This window comes from Artibeus jamaicensis, unplaced genomic scaffold (assembly GCF_021234435.1).
Source record: "Artibeus jamaicensis isolate MK-2021 breed Jamaican fruit bat unplaced genomic scaffold, CSHL_Jam_final scaffold_847, whole genome shotgun sequence".
Lineage (NCBI taxonomy): Eukaryota > Metazoa > Chordata > Mammalia > Chiroptera > Phyllostomidae > Artibeus > Artibeus jamaicensis.
This window is the reverse complement of record NW_026522057.1, coordinates 14,132,429-14,148,694: the sequence shown is the minus strand read 5'-3', so window position 1 is coordinate 14,148,694 and position 16,266 is coordinate 14,132,429. Positions and strand designations below refer to the sequence as shown.

The 16,266-nt window shown below is 39.5% G+C and overlaps 1 protein-coding gene and 1 long non-coding RNA gene across 5 annotated transcripts in view; both read right to left on the bottom strand.

The window, feature by feature from the left end:
* The window catches only part of EYA3 (EYA transcriptional coactivator and phosphatase 3), a 90,346-nt gene extending 85,452 nt beyond the window's left edge, over positions 1–4,894 (bottom strand). For 3 of the 4 annotated variants that reach the window (XM_053660208.1, XM_037149227.2, XM_037149226.2), the window contains exon 1: positions 4,777–4,894. The gene's annotated coding sequence lies outside the window, so the exon portion shown is untranslated. The remainder of the gene's footprint in view (positions 1–4,776) is intronic. The other variant, XM_037149229.2, reaches the window with a different exon arrangement.
* Positions 4,895–7,953: 3,059 nt separating this feature from the next.
* On the bottom strand, positions 7,954–16,028 carry LOC128626668 (uncharacterized). The gene is made up of 3 exons (XR_008390695.1): positions 15,731–16,028; positions 11,732–11,844; positions 7,954–9,784 (listed from the first exon to the last, which is right to left on the bottom strand). It is a non-coding gene; the product is annotated as an uncharacterized LOC128626668 (long non-coding RNA).
* Between the last annotated feature and the right edge of the window lie 238 nt (positions 16,029–16,266).

Genomic DNA, 16,266 nt, shown 5'->3' with positions numbered 1-16,266 from the left:
GTTTAGGCAAGTTATATAACTTCTGTCCCCTCATTTTCTCCTTTGCAAAATGAAGATAAGAACAGTATAGTTTTTAGGGTCCTAAGGATTAAAAAGTTAATATATGTAAACCACTTAGAACAGTTTCTGGCACAGACTAAGTGCTGTATAAAGTTGGCTTTTATTTTTACTGTTTACCATTATAGATTTTTACAGTTCAGGTGTGAAAGCTTCCTAAATGAAAATTATTTAATGGTACCTATAAAGAATATTTTATTTTAAGCTGTGATGCAGAGTAACACAAGAACCTTAAACTCAGATAATCATGAGAAACCACTGAGTGTTTTGAAAACAATAGAAAATCATAAAATCAAGGCTTAAAATATATCATATATCATATATCATTGTCACTCATGAGTAACACTTTTCTTAGAGTTAAACCTCTTTGAATTCTAATTATGTGTCTCTCTTTTTTTTTGCTACACCCTGAAGACGTAGGACTGACATTTACACTTAAATACTGAATTTGGTTTCATTTGTACATATCTAAATTAAACCATTTACGCTAATTTAGTAATTTACACTAATGTCACCTACTTCATGTGAATAGCCTATTTATGTATTTTAATTGTACATAGTAGGTATCTAAAGGAAATATGCTGAAAGAAATGTATTACAAAAATCACTGCTATTGTCTAGGGTGAATAAAAAGAAGCCTCACTCTTACAAGTATCAACCAAGCTAACAGGTTAGGGTGCATCCATCACGATCTGTAGTAACATCATTAAAATATTAAGTACTGACTGCCTTGGGTTGATCTGTTGACTTACAGTCAGCATTATTCACACTTTTTCTTTTCTCACTTAAAATACTACTAAATATTTAAAAGGGGAACACAGTAAAGATAAATTTTATGAAGCCCATATTTCAAATATCTATTCTTTAATGTAAATAATGGAGAAAATACCCCATCTCTACATTTAATAACTAGATATTCAAGGGCTTAGGTTTGTGGGACCAAATAAAAATATCAACACGACAATGTGGCGGCTGTTCCATTGTTTGCTATGTTCTCTGCCAATAAAACTATCAATAAGTCAGTTTATAGCTTAAGACACATATTCTGTACAAGAACGTGCATTGTATTTTTAAGTTAATCAGCAGATAGAAAGCCCGCCTCATTGTGACTTTACTATAAATATAATTATTATTTATAGTAAATTTATATTTATAAATTTATGTTTATATTTATACTATAAGTATATTTCTATTTTATACTATAAATATAAAAGCATATTTATTATACTATAAATATAATAATTCAATCTCTTGGTATAAACCAATTAAGTGAAAGTATAGGAAGAATAAACTATTCCTAATATCCTTAAATATATTTCAAAATATTTCTAGGTTGAACTAATTTGAAAAATTCTTCCTCCATTTAAATCACACATAAATTAAAATATCCTGTTTTCATATGCAGAACACAAAAATCTTTTAGACAATGTACCAAAAAAGAAGTTCCATGAGCCTTTATCTGTAAGCAAAACAAATAGCATGGAGCCATGAAGTGGCCTTGGCAGATCACAGAAACTCATACCACAAGATACAAATGGTAAGCAGATGAAGGAGATGTAATTTTTAAAACTGAATTTTCCTTAAAACATATCCTAAGCTCAAGGATAAAAATCAAAACATGTAAAACAAAGTACACAAGTAAAATGTCAAAAAGTAACAACAAAATATAAACCAAATCAAAACAAACTGGGAGACATAAAATGTGCAAAAATATATTTTAAACTCTCGGGATTATAAACAAAGATTTTGCCTAACTAAAGTAGAAATTTCTATAGAAAGCCGACAGTAAGTCCTCTCCTGAGCTTTAAAAATATATACAGCTGGTCCTCAAATAACATCATTTTGTTCTAACGTTGATGAGATGCACAGGAACTTAACTCTTGTTTGTATTAATTAGTCTATGGTAAAACTGGTTTTATTACATGTTGTTTCACTTAGAGTCACAGAACTTACCAATGACATTAAGTGAGGACTCACTGTACACACTAAACTGTCTCTAGTAATTTTTTTTGTTTTCGTTTGGCAGCTAGGTAAGAGGCGCAGGCTTTTCAGTAATTAGAAAGTAACAGTGTTCTGTGTGAAGACCAGGAACAGGAACACAACTGTTCCAATTAGAGTACAGGATGTTTGTTTCACGTAAGGGCTTTCGTGCAGAATTTATACCATAATAGGCAGAAGTGATTTTAGAAGAGGAAGAGACTCCCTAAAATTTGCAGCTTCTTCTGCATAACAGTTCCTTTCTAGAGTCCTTCTTTAAATTTAAAAGTCTGTCATAGATATATTACCCTAAAACTTTCATTCCAACATAAATGTATAGAAATAAACCACTAAATACTATATTGTGCTCACAAGCCTACAGCTTTGATAAAACTAAAACCCACTTCGCTATATGCATGTATAGGCCTTCTTTATTTGTGATTTTTTATATATATATGACTTTGGATAAATCATCACCAATCCTTTAAGCCCTGATTTCCTTATTTGTAAAATGAAGGAGTAAGTCTGAACTCTATGGTTTCCTCCATAAATTCTAGAAATCTATCTGGGTTTAGACTTAGAAATGCTCAAGAAATAAAAAAGGCTGAGCCCTGACTGGTGTGGCTCAGTGGCTTGGGTATCAACCTCCAAACTAAAAGGTCACCAGTTCAATTCCTGGGCATGTGCCTGGGTTGCAGGGCAGGGGGTACAGGAGAGGCAACTGATAGATGTTTGTCTCATAGATGGATGTTTCTTGCCCTCTCTTCTTCCCTCCCTTCCCCTCTCCCTAAATAAATAAATACATAAAGTCTTTCTTAAAAGAAAAAAGTTGGAAGAGGTCTTTGCATCAAACCAAATACAGACTATCTATGGAGTGCCCATGCTAAAAGAAAAAGGAAAAATGTCCACAAACCTGGAGGTAAAGAAGCAGTAAGACAGAGTCAGTCCATATTCATTGGGGTTAGTTTTTAAGGATGGGAAACGTTGAGGCCACGGTGAACAGAAGCTAGAGTTTCCAGTGTAGATGCTGGAGAAGAGTACTGCTCAGGAGGAGCTTTTAAAGGGGCTTCCCTCAGCAGTTAGGTCCTGAAAACCAACAAGAAGGGTCCTTTTCTGTGGCTTCTATGGCTACAGGGGGACTAATATGGCTAAGTTCCAAAGTCCTTTGCTAAAAATAGATGAAGGGACCAGCCCAATTTTGGAATAAGCAATGGTCTATGCTATGTTCACATATGTGTATGTATCATGTAATGAGGGAGACTGTTCTATCACTCATTAAAGAGAAGCACGTGCTAAAAGCTGTATTTATTCTGTTCACCAAAGTACTAAATTTCAGAACACAATTTATATAATTATAGAAACTGACCACACAAAAACATTTCGCAATCAAATGCTAGACACACACCATAAAGATCGGAAAAACAAAAATAAAAATTATCCAACCCTGTATCTCAAAATACACCTCAGATAACAAAATCTGGGAAACAGGACACTAACCATTATTAACACCAATCCCTTCATTTCAGAGAAATTTAAGAAATTAAAGTATCAAAATGAGAAAAATATGGTTTTAAGACTAAGGCGGAAAAAATAAAAAATAAAAGAATATTCTAAGAAATAAAGTACTGTAATGTCTGGCTTATGAAGAAACCAGAAGAAAAACAAAGTTGCCAATACAGTAAAAACGAAGAAAGAATGTGTAAGAGACAAGGATAAAGACACATGTGCCCACTGAGTTCAATTAAAGAAAACGTACTTTGAAATGACTCTAGTGAACTCTCCAGCAGAAAACGTTTCCGTTTTCTGCAAAGATTTTTTGGCAATAAACTTAAAAACCTAGGGGTTAATAATCTCTCTAGAAACTCTGTCCTCTGTCACAGCAACTGTTCGTAAGTAAAGCACAAGGAGAAAACGGCTGATCATCCCAGAACCTAGCATTTTTGCCTTAAGCGTGCACGTCTCCATTTTCGGGAAATCGAGAACACCAAAACAATAGGACTCCCTCAAGACCTGTCAATTACCAAGATCACTGAAGTCCAATTGCTCCTAGTTGCGGAGCCTACCACCTGCCATCCCGTTCTAGGGATAGCCCCCAGCACTGGGAACGCCTTTGTTGTTCCCTAGCTAGCGGAAGCTACCAGAGTTCAGTCTAACCCGGCGCCTCTAGGCAAAACCTCCCCCAGGCCGGGTAAATCTGCCCCGATCCGGGGTTTGGCACAGCCCTCTGCTAGCTAAGAAAAGGCGGGAGAACCCCAGGCGAAGCACAGGTGTCACCTACTAGTCCCGGGAGGGGTCAAAAGTGAGGAAAGTTGGAGGACAAGTCCCTGGGACCCTATTTCACAGTGGAGAATGACCACAATGAGGCGGCGGGCCGACCAGCTGGGTAAAAGAACAGCGAGATCCCGGGAGCAGGGGTCGGGGAGCAGAGGTGTTGAAGTGAGAAGAAGGAAGAAATCCAGAGGCAGTGGCGGACGGAAGTTCTGAGGCAGAAAGGCAAAAAGCCGGGGCTTGTATGAAGCGGGTAAGGCTAAGCAAAAACAGTCAGGCGAAAGGTGTGTGAAACGAAAAAGGCTAAGTTGAAGTGAACTAGGCGAGGCCAGCGTGAGGCAAAGGGCTGAAGTGAGGGAAGCAGAGCCAAGAGAACCCACACCCCACAGGGATCAGGACAGAATTCTTGACCCGTCTCTCAACCGACTGTACTTGTCCGGCCTCGCTCAAACCCTGTCGGCAGCAGAGACTCACCCGAAGGCTGCAGGGACCCCGCAGTCCGACATGGGGACCAGTCCAGACCCACAGAAGAACCAAGCGGGTGGAGGAAACCGCGGCGTTAGCTTGACCCGGATGCGCATCCCTAGGAACCGGAAGTTACAGTCCAGGGTCACCTCACAATCCACTCCTCATTCCACCAGAAGCCCCTGGGCGCATGTGTCAGGACAAACAGGGCGGGGCCCAGTCCATTTCTTTAATCCGGCGAGCCCCGCCCCTGGTTACACCTCTCTGGGCGTCCCTTCTCATTTTTCTAGGTCCTTTCAATCCGTGCTTCTCTATAACAAACATAAGGAGAAATGCCTTTGTTGGATTTAAAAAAACAGTGGGAGAACGAGTGGGAAGTTTTGGAAGATACATGTGGGGGAAGGGAAGTCCAAGGTGATGTTTCTATCCCTAATATTAGCTTATAACTAATTGTATTTAGCTTACAATTAACTTATGTTTCATGCACATTATTTTATGTAATTATTTTGTCATAAACAAAAATTTTTAATTATTCTTAACTTTACCCCAATATGGGTTGAAGTCAGGGTTTGTGGAGGCCTGAAATTTATTCAATTTGGGGGCCCTCTTTAAGAAAATTCTAAATTAATTTTTTTAATATTTCATTAACACAAGGTCCAGAAAAATTACACAGTACTAGTTAACTGCTTGATATGCTTCTAAGATACTTTTTTGGTAAAGTTTTTGGCTGTAGTCTTGGACCACCTCTTCCTATGACAATTGACTAAGTGATACCATTTACGTACTAAGATCTTTGACTCCTCACTCTCACCCCCACATTCATCAGCAAGTTCACAGATCTGCCTTCAAAATCTATCTAGAGTCAGAACGCTTACAGCCTCAGTAAATGTGTAACTGTTTGCCCTTTCCTACCCCTGCTCTCCCACAATAAATGAACACATCAGCGGGCTTCAATTAAAACCTTGATCAGATCATGTTGCTCCTCCAGTGGGTCCCTATTTCAAAGTGGAAACCAAAATTCTTACATTGGCCTTCAGCACCCTCAAGATTTGACACCACCCCTCCTCAGCACAACTAACCTCATCTCCTACTCTCTCCATTATCCCTCTACTCAAGGAACATTGGTCTGTTTGCTGTTCCTCAAACCTCAACATAGACTCAGGGCCTTTGTGTTTGCTGGTCCTTCCGCCTAGAATGTTGTTCCCCCAGATAATAGCAGTATTATCAGTTACTATCAGTAGCAATACTACAATGGGAAAATAGCAATAGAATGCTGTTCCCCCATTCCCTGTCACCTCTTTTACCTCTTTGTTCAAATGTCACCCTCTTAACGAGACCTTCCCTGACACTCTATTTCAGGGGTGTCAAACTCATTTTCACCGGGGAACACGTCAGCCTCAAGGTTGCCTTCAAAGGGCTGAAATAATTTTAGGAGTGTATAAATGTGACAACTCCTTAACTGTTAAGGAGTTGAAATTACATTTGCCCTTTGAAGGCAACTGTGAAGCCAGTGTGACCCCCCAGTGAAAATAAATTTGACACCCCTGCTACGTGTTTTTCCTTGATATTATGTTTGAAATTGAAGCACCATCCTCCCTACACATCTTAATTCAGTCCCCCTCTTAATTTTTGTTATATACTCCATTTGTTTAATGTCTCTGTCCCCACACCCACACATACCAGAATGTAAGCTCCATGAGAGCACATGTTTGTTTTGTTCATGGATATATGTCAGCACTAGAACAAAGCCTGACACCCTGTAGGCATCCAATAAATATTTGTTAAATAAAAGAATAAATTGCTCATGAATTTTGTTACTGGTGATCTGAAACCACACAAGCTGAGCCTCCAGCTCCACCAGGGGGTGCCCACGTGTAACCAATGTGGTATCCCCAGAAGTTACTCCCACAGCATAGACAAATAGTTAATCCTAAAACGGAGCTACAGGAAGGCGTGCAAATTCCTCCCCAGAGCACAGTGTTGTATTTATTAGAGATAAAAACCCTCCAGTGTCCTCACAGTCCCTTGAGAATAAAGTTCAAACTTTCTGCTGTGCTCCACAAATCCGTTATTAAGCCTGCCTTCCTAACTCTGACGACATGCCCACTTTCCTTCTTCTCAGGCTCTGAGCTCTAGCCATTCTCTTTCTTCCTGTACAAACCAAGCTTTCTTGCTTCAGACCTAAGCACGTACTATTCCCTCTCTCTCAAACATTTCCCAAACTTCTAAATGACTGGTTCCTTCTGCTATTCTCAGTTAAATTTCACTTCTGCAGGCTTCATTCAGGCCTCTCACTATCCTGTCTCCTACCTAAAGGGCCTCCTGCACCCCCTTCCCTTCCACACCTTATCTTTTCTTTACAGTCCCCACCACTATCTGAAATTGCTTTGCTCATTTGTCACTAGAAAGTAAGCTCCATAGGGGTCTTTGTCTCTCTTGTTCATTGCTGAATTCTCAGGCAGCACTAGAATGGTTGCTATATAGCTGATGCTCAATAAACAAAGTAAATAATTACCAATATTTATTGCAGCGTTGCTACGTGTCACTGGCTGTATAAGAACTCCTTTTTCTTTGAACTCTTAAACACCTTGGGAAGATAATCTTATATCCATTTTACAGAGCAGGAAACTGAGATAGGGATAGATTAAGAACTTGCTTGAGGACACAAAACTAGCAAGAAGCAGACCTAGGACTTGATCAAGTCTTATGACTTCAGAGCCCATGATTTTAACTATTGGGCTATGTTCCTCTAAAATTATAGGGAGAGCAAATAGGTAACCAAATATGAATTCATTTACTTCCTAATTTTTTTCTCCGATGTCATGCATTTATGATTACTGTCATGGTCAGGAGGAGTGGAAATGTTTGTTGTTGTTTTCCTACACTACTGTTGACAGATATAAAGAAAAAGGACAAAAATATGGTTTTATTTAATCCGGGTTATAGGTACTCGTACTTAGATTATTTGCTGTAGATCTGAAATGCTTCATTAAAAATTTAAGACAAAGAAAAGGCTATTAAAATGCTCCAAAAATATTATAGCAAGATCTTTCTGTTTAAAAAGCCAAAATATAGATCAAAAGTCTAGTTACACTGAAATATCTAAAAATAAGGTCTGTGAATGATGTGTTTCCACTTTTTTCAAAAGATTTTATTTATTTATTTTTAGAGAGAGGGAAAGGGAGGGAGAAAGAGAAGGAGAGAAACATGGATTGCCTCTCACACTCTGACCAGGTCCAAACCTGCAACCCAGGCGTGTGCCCTGACAGGGGAATCAATCCGGCAACCTTTTGCTTTTCGCAATGACATCCACCCCACTGAGCCACACCAGTCAGGGCTACATGTTTCCATTGCAAAAATAATAATAATGAAAGTATGATCAATGTTTTTTAACAGTTACATTTTAAACTCTCCTAATCGACATATCTGAAGTACATTGGTCTGGGCTTTATTTCTGTCGATGTTCTCTATTGTACCTAACACAATCTTATTATATACATGACTGCTGAAACTCTAAAAGCAATCTGTAGTTCGTAGGATTATAAAAGGTTTCCACCACTATGGAAAACATTATAGAAAAACTATGGAAAACAGTTCCTCAAAAAAAAAATTCAAAGTAGACCTAATGCTATGCAGCCTTTATTCTGTCATCAGGCATGACATACACACAGGTCAAGGGTCATTATTAACAAGAATGAATATAAATTCTATCTCATGTAATCTTAATTTCAAATCTGGAGAGTCTTTTTTTCTTAGAGATTTGCTTATAGTCTTGTTTTTCCATACAGTCACGTTTTTGTTCATTAGACTTTTTTGCAGGCATCTTTAAAGCCCCACGTCTGACAAGTAGGAGTTGTATTAACTTGAACCAGGTGATAGCATCCCCGTAAATGCAGGGCAGTCACTGAGACGTGTAATGAGCACTTGAAGGAGTGAAAGCACCTCTGTCAGCTCCTTCCTATTGTCTGGCTCCAACTGTTTGCTTCTGGATAATTAACTTTTTAATCAGTCACAGCACCTTCTCCATACACTATGCAAATCTTTTTATGCATTTCAGTTGCGTTTTTACCTTTCTTGAAATAATAAAGCATAATGTGCTGAAAATGTTGCCCATTTCCTCCCATCTTCAATATTAAAATGGGTACACAAAAATTCACCAATTTTGATATAAGTTTTTTGAAATGCATGCTGATATGGCAGCTGTCATAATACAGTCTGACAAAACTGTTTCAAATTAAGGTAAAGACAACTAAGTGCTACTAGTAAAGCCATCTTATGGAAAAAAACAAATGAACTTTTTGTCCAACCCAATATAAATGGGACAGTTTCTGCATCCTTACACAGCCAACTTTGTATTCACTAAGACCTCACTTGAGGACATATTTTGGTTATGTGTTGCTATGTAACAAACTACCCCAAAATTTGGTGGCTTAAAACAACCACTGTAGTATATCTCACAACTTTTCAGTCAGTGATTTGGCCAGGACTCAGCTGGGTGATTTTTCTCTTCCATATGCAATCAACCAGGGTCAGTCGGTAGAATTCTAACTGGCAGCCAAGCTAGTCTGCAGGGTCCAGCACAGCCTTCTCATGTGCCTGGCACTTGATGGGAACGGTAGGGAAGACTGGGTTCAGCCGCTCCTCTCCCCCTGTCATCTCAGAGCCTTTCCTCATGGTCTCTCCATCAAGGTAGTTGAACATTTTACGTGGCAGCTCAGGCTCCACAGACAGGTCTTGGAAGCTGCCATTCTCTTAAGGCAAGCCTGCAAACTGAAACAACATCATTTCCATCCAAGTCAACGGATCAAAGGCATCATGGAGCTTACCTAGATTCCAGGGAGGCAGCACAGACCCTGGCCATTGTCAGAGCTACTGCCACCACTGTTACCTGTCTGATGTTCACCAAGGAGTTCCTGAGGAAACATTCATTTTGATGTAGATCAACCTATTTATTTAGCAGCTGAAATAAGCCAAACATAAAAGGACAAATATTGTATGTTTCCACTTGATGAGGTACCTAAAATGGGCAAATTCAGAGAGACAGAAAGGAGAAGAGATGTTACCAGGAAGCGGGAGAAAAATATGGACTTGTTTATTGGTACAGAGTTACTGTTTGGGGTGATGAAGAAAGTTCTAGCAACAGATAATAGTGATGGTTGTACAACATACCAAAGTACTGAACGCCAATGTACTGAACAATATACTTCAAGAATGGTTAAAATGGCAAATTTTATGTTATGTATATTTTGCCACAATAAAACATCTAAAACAAAGCCATGCAATGGAAGTAATGTAAAATTTTCTACAAAACAACTAGCCTGAATCTTCAAAATGTCAATGTCGTTAAAAAACTTAAAATTTTAGGGGAACTAAAAGAGAATAAAGACACCCAACAACCAAGTGCAATGAATGACCTTTGATTCAATCTTGATTTGACAAAAAGAAAATCTATAAAACAAATTCTTTTTTTGTATAAAGGTCAAATTTTATTTTCAATTACAATTTATAAAATAAATTTTATTTTGAAACAAAATTACAATTAACATGCCCTTGACAAAATATTACTTTACATTGGTAGTGAAAATTACTTTCACCAGATATATACTGGATACATAAATCATGGAAATTCAATATTGGAAAATATTATTCCAAACATTTAATGCACAGTACTTATATGATAGTATAAATGTTAGTTTTGTTTGTGTATTTTTTATTTGATAAATCAGTATTAATGGAGTATAGAAATACAAATTTTGGAATTCTCTATGTAATTGTGGTAGCCATAATAAAATTGTATATATTAAAAAACTCATTAAATTAACTACATACTTGAATAATAGTGGTGGGCTGAATTGCATACAACTTACATCTTAATTAAGCTGTTTTTAAAAACCTTATATGATTCTTATGAAGGGTTTAATGGTAATTTATTCATACCGACACATACTAGATGTCATGTATATGAAAATCTTTTGAATGAAATAGAAATTTACCAAGTACCACTTAGTTTTCTTTATATGATAAAGAAAATAGTTGTCGAACCTACTAAACCTATGGGAAAGTTCAAGTGTGATTGTGCCTATTCTAATGGCTTGTTATTGTGAATATTTCATAGTATTTTTTTGTAAAACAAACTAAGTTGATTTAAGGTTAATGATGAGACTATCAGCTGTGAATATCTTTACTTCATTATTTTTCATATTCTTTGTGACAGCAATCTCCGTTTGTATTATAGCATTCAACTGAACTTTGTCCATTGAGCTGCCTTTATTTATCTTGAAAACTTTTTTATTTGCTCCACTGTATACCCACAGGAAGGCTTTGTCTCAGGTTTGTTAGGATGTCTAAAATACATTCTTGTCTCAATTGAGGAAATTTGAACATAAACTCACTGTTAGGAGATATTATGGCATATTTATGAACTTTCCTAGATGTGGTAATGGTATTGCAGTTATGTAGGAAAGTATTGTTATCCTCGGAAAATTCCTAAAATATTTGAAGGGTAAAAGCCATAATGTCTATAGTTGTCAAATAGTTCATCAAATTTAAAAATGCACAGAGAAATTAAAGCACATGTAGCAGCATATTAGCAATTGTTGAATTTAGTCCTGGCTGGCAGGGCTCAGTGGATTGAGTGCTGGCCTGCGAACCAAAAGCTCGCTGATTCGATTCCCAGTCAGGACACGTGCCTGGGTTGTGGGCCAGGTCCCCAGCTGGGGGTGCCTGCGGGGCAACCACACGCTGTTTCTCTGCCTCTCTCCCTCCCTTCTGCTCTATCTAAAAATAAATAAATAAAATATTTTTTAGAAAAAAGCAATTGTTGAATTTAAATGAAGGGTATATATGTAATCATTGTTTTATTGTTTTGACCATTCTGCATATTTGAGAACACTTGAAAATTTCAGAATCTTGATATTTCAACACAGAACAGTATTCATAGAGGACACCTGCTGTTTGTGCTCACCCAGCATACGTATGTGTCGTATGGTAACAGACTTCCATTTATCTTCTGGGCATTACTCTCCCCCAGCGTATGCTCCCTTATGATGAATTTCAATCAAGGTACCCTCTCTTTCCCTGAAAAAGATGGATAGATGCACAACCCAAGTCAGGTCAGTCAAAGCTCCCTTGGAAGAATTTCACCTTGGGTAAATTAGCACAAGGTATATCTGATAGTGATTGGACTGCTCAACACTTCCTGCTACCTAGATCCCTGGTGCTACTCTGTGAGCTTTTTCTAAGTCTTTTTTAAAAATATACTTTATTGATCATGCTATTACAGTTGTCCCATTCTGCCCCCTTCATTCCCCTTCACCTGCACACCCTCTCCCACCCACATTCCCCCCCCTTTAGTTATGTCCATGTGTCATAAGTTCTTTAGCTTCTACATTTCCCATACTATTCTTGCCTTCCCCCCATCTACTTTCTACCTACCACCTATGCTACTTATTCTCTGAACCTTTTTCCCCCTCTACTTTTCCCACTCCCCTATTGCTAATCCTCTATGTGATCTTAATTTCTGTGGCTCCGCTTCTCATCTAGCTGTCTGCTTAGTTTGCTTTTGTTTTAGGTGTGGTTGTTAATAATTGTGTATTTGCTGTCCTTTCACTGTTCATGTTTTTATCTTCTTTTTCTTAGATAAGTCCCTGTAACATTTCATATAATAAGGGCTTGGTGATGATGAACTCTTTCAACTTGGCCTTATCTGAGAAGCACTTTATCTGCCCTTCCATTCTAAATTAAAGCTTTGCTGGATAGAGCAATCTTGGATGTAGGTCCTTGCATTTCATGACTTGGAATGCTTCTTTTCAACCCCTTCTTGCCTGTAAGGTCTCTTTTGAGAAATCCGCTGACAGTCTGATGGGAACTCCTTTGTAGGTGACTGTCCCCTTAGCTCTTGCTGCTTCTAGGATTCTCTCCTTCATTTCAATCTTGGCTAATATAATTGTAGTGTGCCTTAGTGTGTTCCTCCTTGGCTCCAACTTCTTTGGGACTCTATGAGATTCCTGGACTTCCTGGAAGTCTGTTTTCTTCACCAGATTGGGGGAGTTCTTCTTAATTATTTGTTCAGATAACTTTTCCACTTTTTGCTCTTTCTCTTCTCCTTCCGGTACCCCCTATACTTTGGATGTTGGAATGTTTAAGGATGTCCTGAAGGTTCCTAAGCCTCTCCTCATTGTTTTGAATTCTTGTTTCTTCCTTCTTTTCTGGTTGATGGTTTTTTTCCTCCTTCTGGTCCACTCCATTGATTTGAGTCCCAGTTTTCTTCCCATCACTATTGGTTCCCTGTGCATTTTCCTTCATTTCACTTAGCATAGCCTTCCTTTCTTCATCTAATTTGCGACCAAATTCAACCAGTTCTGTGAGCATCCTGATCACCAGTGCTTTGAATTGTGCATCTGATAGGTTGGCTATCTCTTTGTCACTTAGTTGTATTTGCTGTGGAGCTTTGACCTGTTCTTCCGTTTGGGCCTTTTATTTTTTGTCTTGACACACCTGTTATCTAGTGAGAAGTGGAGCCTTAGGTATTTAGCCCGGGTGGGGCAACCCAGTTGCTGAGTTGTAACACAGTTTGTGGGGGTGGGGTCCAAGAGAGAACAATGGTGCTTGCTCCACTCTCTGTTGAATTTCAGTCCCTTCCGCTGCTTCCCCCAAGCAAACTGGGACTTTCTGATGCTGGTTCCCATGTGGGTGGGCTTATGTATGTTCTAGGACCCCGTGGGTCTCCCCAACAAACTCTTTTGTGAGTCTGGGTGTCTCTCTCTGCACCTCAACCCCCACAGGTATTTTCAATTGGTGTTTTAAGGCTTTATTTCCCAGTGCTGGACCCGCAAGTTGTGTGGTCTGTCTCACTCCTCAATTTCCCCTGGTTTATCTGTGCACATGAATGTGGGACCACTGCCCGGTCAGCCAGCCACCTTGCACACAGTGCCTTGCTTCACAATCACCGCCTTGCTGGGTCTGCCAGCCACCACCTGTGCACCCGGGGTCCACCCACTGCTGTCTTGAGTGCCCTGGGTTTGTCAGCTGTTGCCTCGCACATCCAGTGCCACTGCTTTTTTCACCTCAACCCCCCTCTGCCCAGCTGCCCGACTCCACTGCTCCTACCAGTCTGGATGAATGTGTCTATTTTAACTCCTTAGTTGTTGAACTTCCATTCAATTTTCTGTCAGTTTTGGTTGTTATTTTGTTTCTAAATTGTTGTTGTCCTTATTTTGGTTGTGCGTGGAAGCACAGTGTGTCTACCTACGCCCCTATCTTGGCCAGAAGTTCTGTTTTCTTTCCCAAGCCTTGGTGTTCAGCTTTTTGTTCAGTGAGCTCTGTCATCTCTCCAATCACTTATCTTTGCTGTTGTCATTAACACCATAGCTAGTTGCTGATGTTTTTAACCAATGAACCATAGGTAATACAATGTTTTGTCTACAAAAGACACAGAAAAATGGCATAGGCAAAATTTCTAGCATGGAAAATCTACTGCTTTTATATGACAGTTTAATATCTTCCAGGCAAGAGACAAATTACAATGTGAGATGAGCTGTGACCAACAATAACAACAAAAACCCAGAAACAAACAAACAAACAAAACAATAAAAAGCATTCAGAGTTTGAATAAATGAACAGCGAGAGAAGCACTAAATTGACTCATTCCCTGGAATACAGCCTCACTTTCCTACCAAAGCAGGCAGTGGAAGTGAAAATAAGTGGAAAGTAGAAGGAGCTTCATCTGCCCCGCTGAGGAGGGAATCTCACAATCATATGGCTGCTGTTTACCAGGCAACCATTGTCCCAGGCACTGTGTTTGTCCTTCACAACCATCAACTCACTGAATTTTCTCAACAGCACCATTATTATCTATTATTTAGCTATATATACTACTCGGATTATCCCTACTTTACAGAAAACTGGGGCTCAAGGGTTGTTAAATCACTGAGCCGGAGTCCCAGAAGGAAGAGGCAGGATTCAAACACAAGTGTGTGACTCCAGCACTGTAGCACCCAGACTCCCAGCTCCCTGGGCCGGCCTCAAATTAGCATCCCTGAGGCAAAAGCCCCTCCCCCTCAAGTTTCTGAGCCAATTCGGAGAGAGATCAATGGATAATTGAGCCCCTCTGCTTATCTCCATCCACTCTGGATCCTTGAGCTTCCTTTGCAGACACCTCCCACAGTGCTCAACTGCTAGCTGGAGGGTCCCCTGAGTTACTCCTGCTGCCCACAAGAACTGGATCTGACAAGCCCTTACCTCCCGTATGCCACACCCTCCCAATTGGTAGCACTTGTTAACCCCTGTTTCTCCGTGTTAACATCACCCACCAGAATTAGTTTTCTCCCACTCCCATCTCCTTGAGTTACTAAAGCCTAATGGTTAAAAGCAATGACTTTGAAGCCAGAAGCACCTAGACCCAAGTCCCTGCATCGCCACTGCCTACCTGTGTGTAAGTTTCTTCATCTTCAGGCTTCCAATTTAAAAATAGGAATGCTAACCTTACCTTTTAGTAGGGTTATTGTGAGGACAAAATGCACTAAGTTATAGCAAACATCTGGCACAGTGCCTGGCACTTTGTAAAAGCGCAGTAAACAGTAGTTATTATTTTCATTACTTTCATTGTTATCCCCTTGCTGTAGTCTGTCAAGCCTCTTAACCTTTTCCTGGCTTGGGGCCCAGATTGCCTGCCTTCTTTTTTGTCAAGTTTTGTTTGTTTGTTTGTTTGCTTGTTTGTTTCTTCCTGGAAATGAATTCCAACCCTGGGAGGGCTCCCCGCTCACTGGTGAGTCTTCTTCATTTAGACAGATCTTCCAGAAACAAAATTTAGTCTGCCTGACTTTTTCATTAAACTTATTTCCAGGGGGAGTTTTGCTGCATGCCCAACCATTTTCATCTAGAACTTGAATGTCAGTGATAATGCCCCTGAGAGAACAAATAAAGGAAAGGGGGTTGTGAGGTAAGGGCAGGATCCTGTACTTACTGTGGGTCGTGCACACAACTTCTCCCCTCTGAACCTCAGTTTCCTCAGCGATAAAATGAAGAGTCTTGCTCTTAACTGTCAGAGATGTACAAAGAATTCCACGAGATAATGGCTAAAAAGTCCTTGTGCCTAGCACAGAGTAGGCACGCATAATGTCAGTTTCCTTCTCTCTGGCAGACCATCACCATCTTGAAATTCTGCCACCAGTGTCCTAAAAGAGAGGTCCCACCCTTAAGAAAATAGCAGGGCTCCTCCTTTCCTATTACCTCTTCTACCTCTCCCTAGTCCCTCCTTTCACTTCTCTGAATTGTTGTCATTCTGAAATTGGGTGTGGGGTGACACAGGACAAAGAGACTTTCCCTGGGGACTCTGCCAGGCCCAAAGTGGCCTTGCTCAGATGCCATTTGGCCAGAAGTCAGACTTGCTGTTTAGAAAAACACATTCATTCTGGGCACCACTACCCAAGGGAAAACTATGAGAGGCTTCAAAAATAGCAGTAAAAATGATTAATGAGTTAGAAAATAGGACCTGTGAGG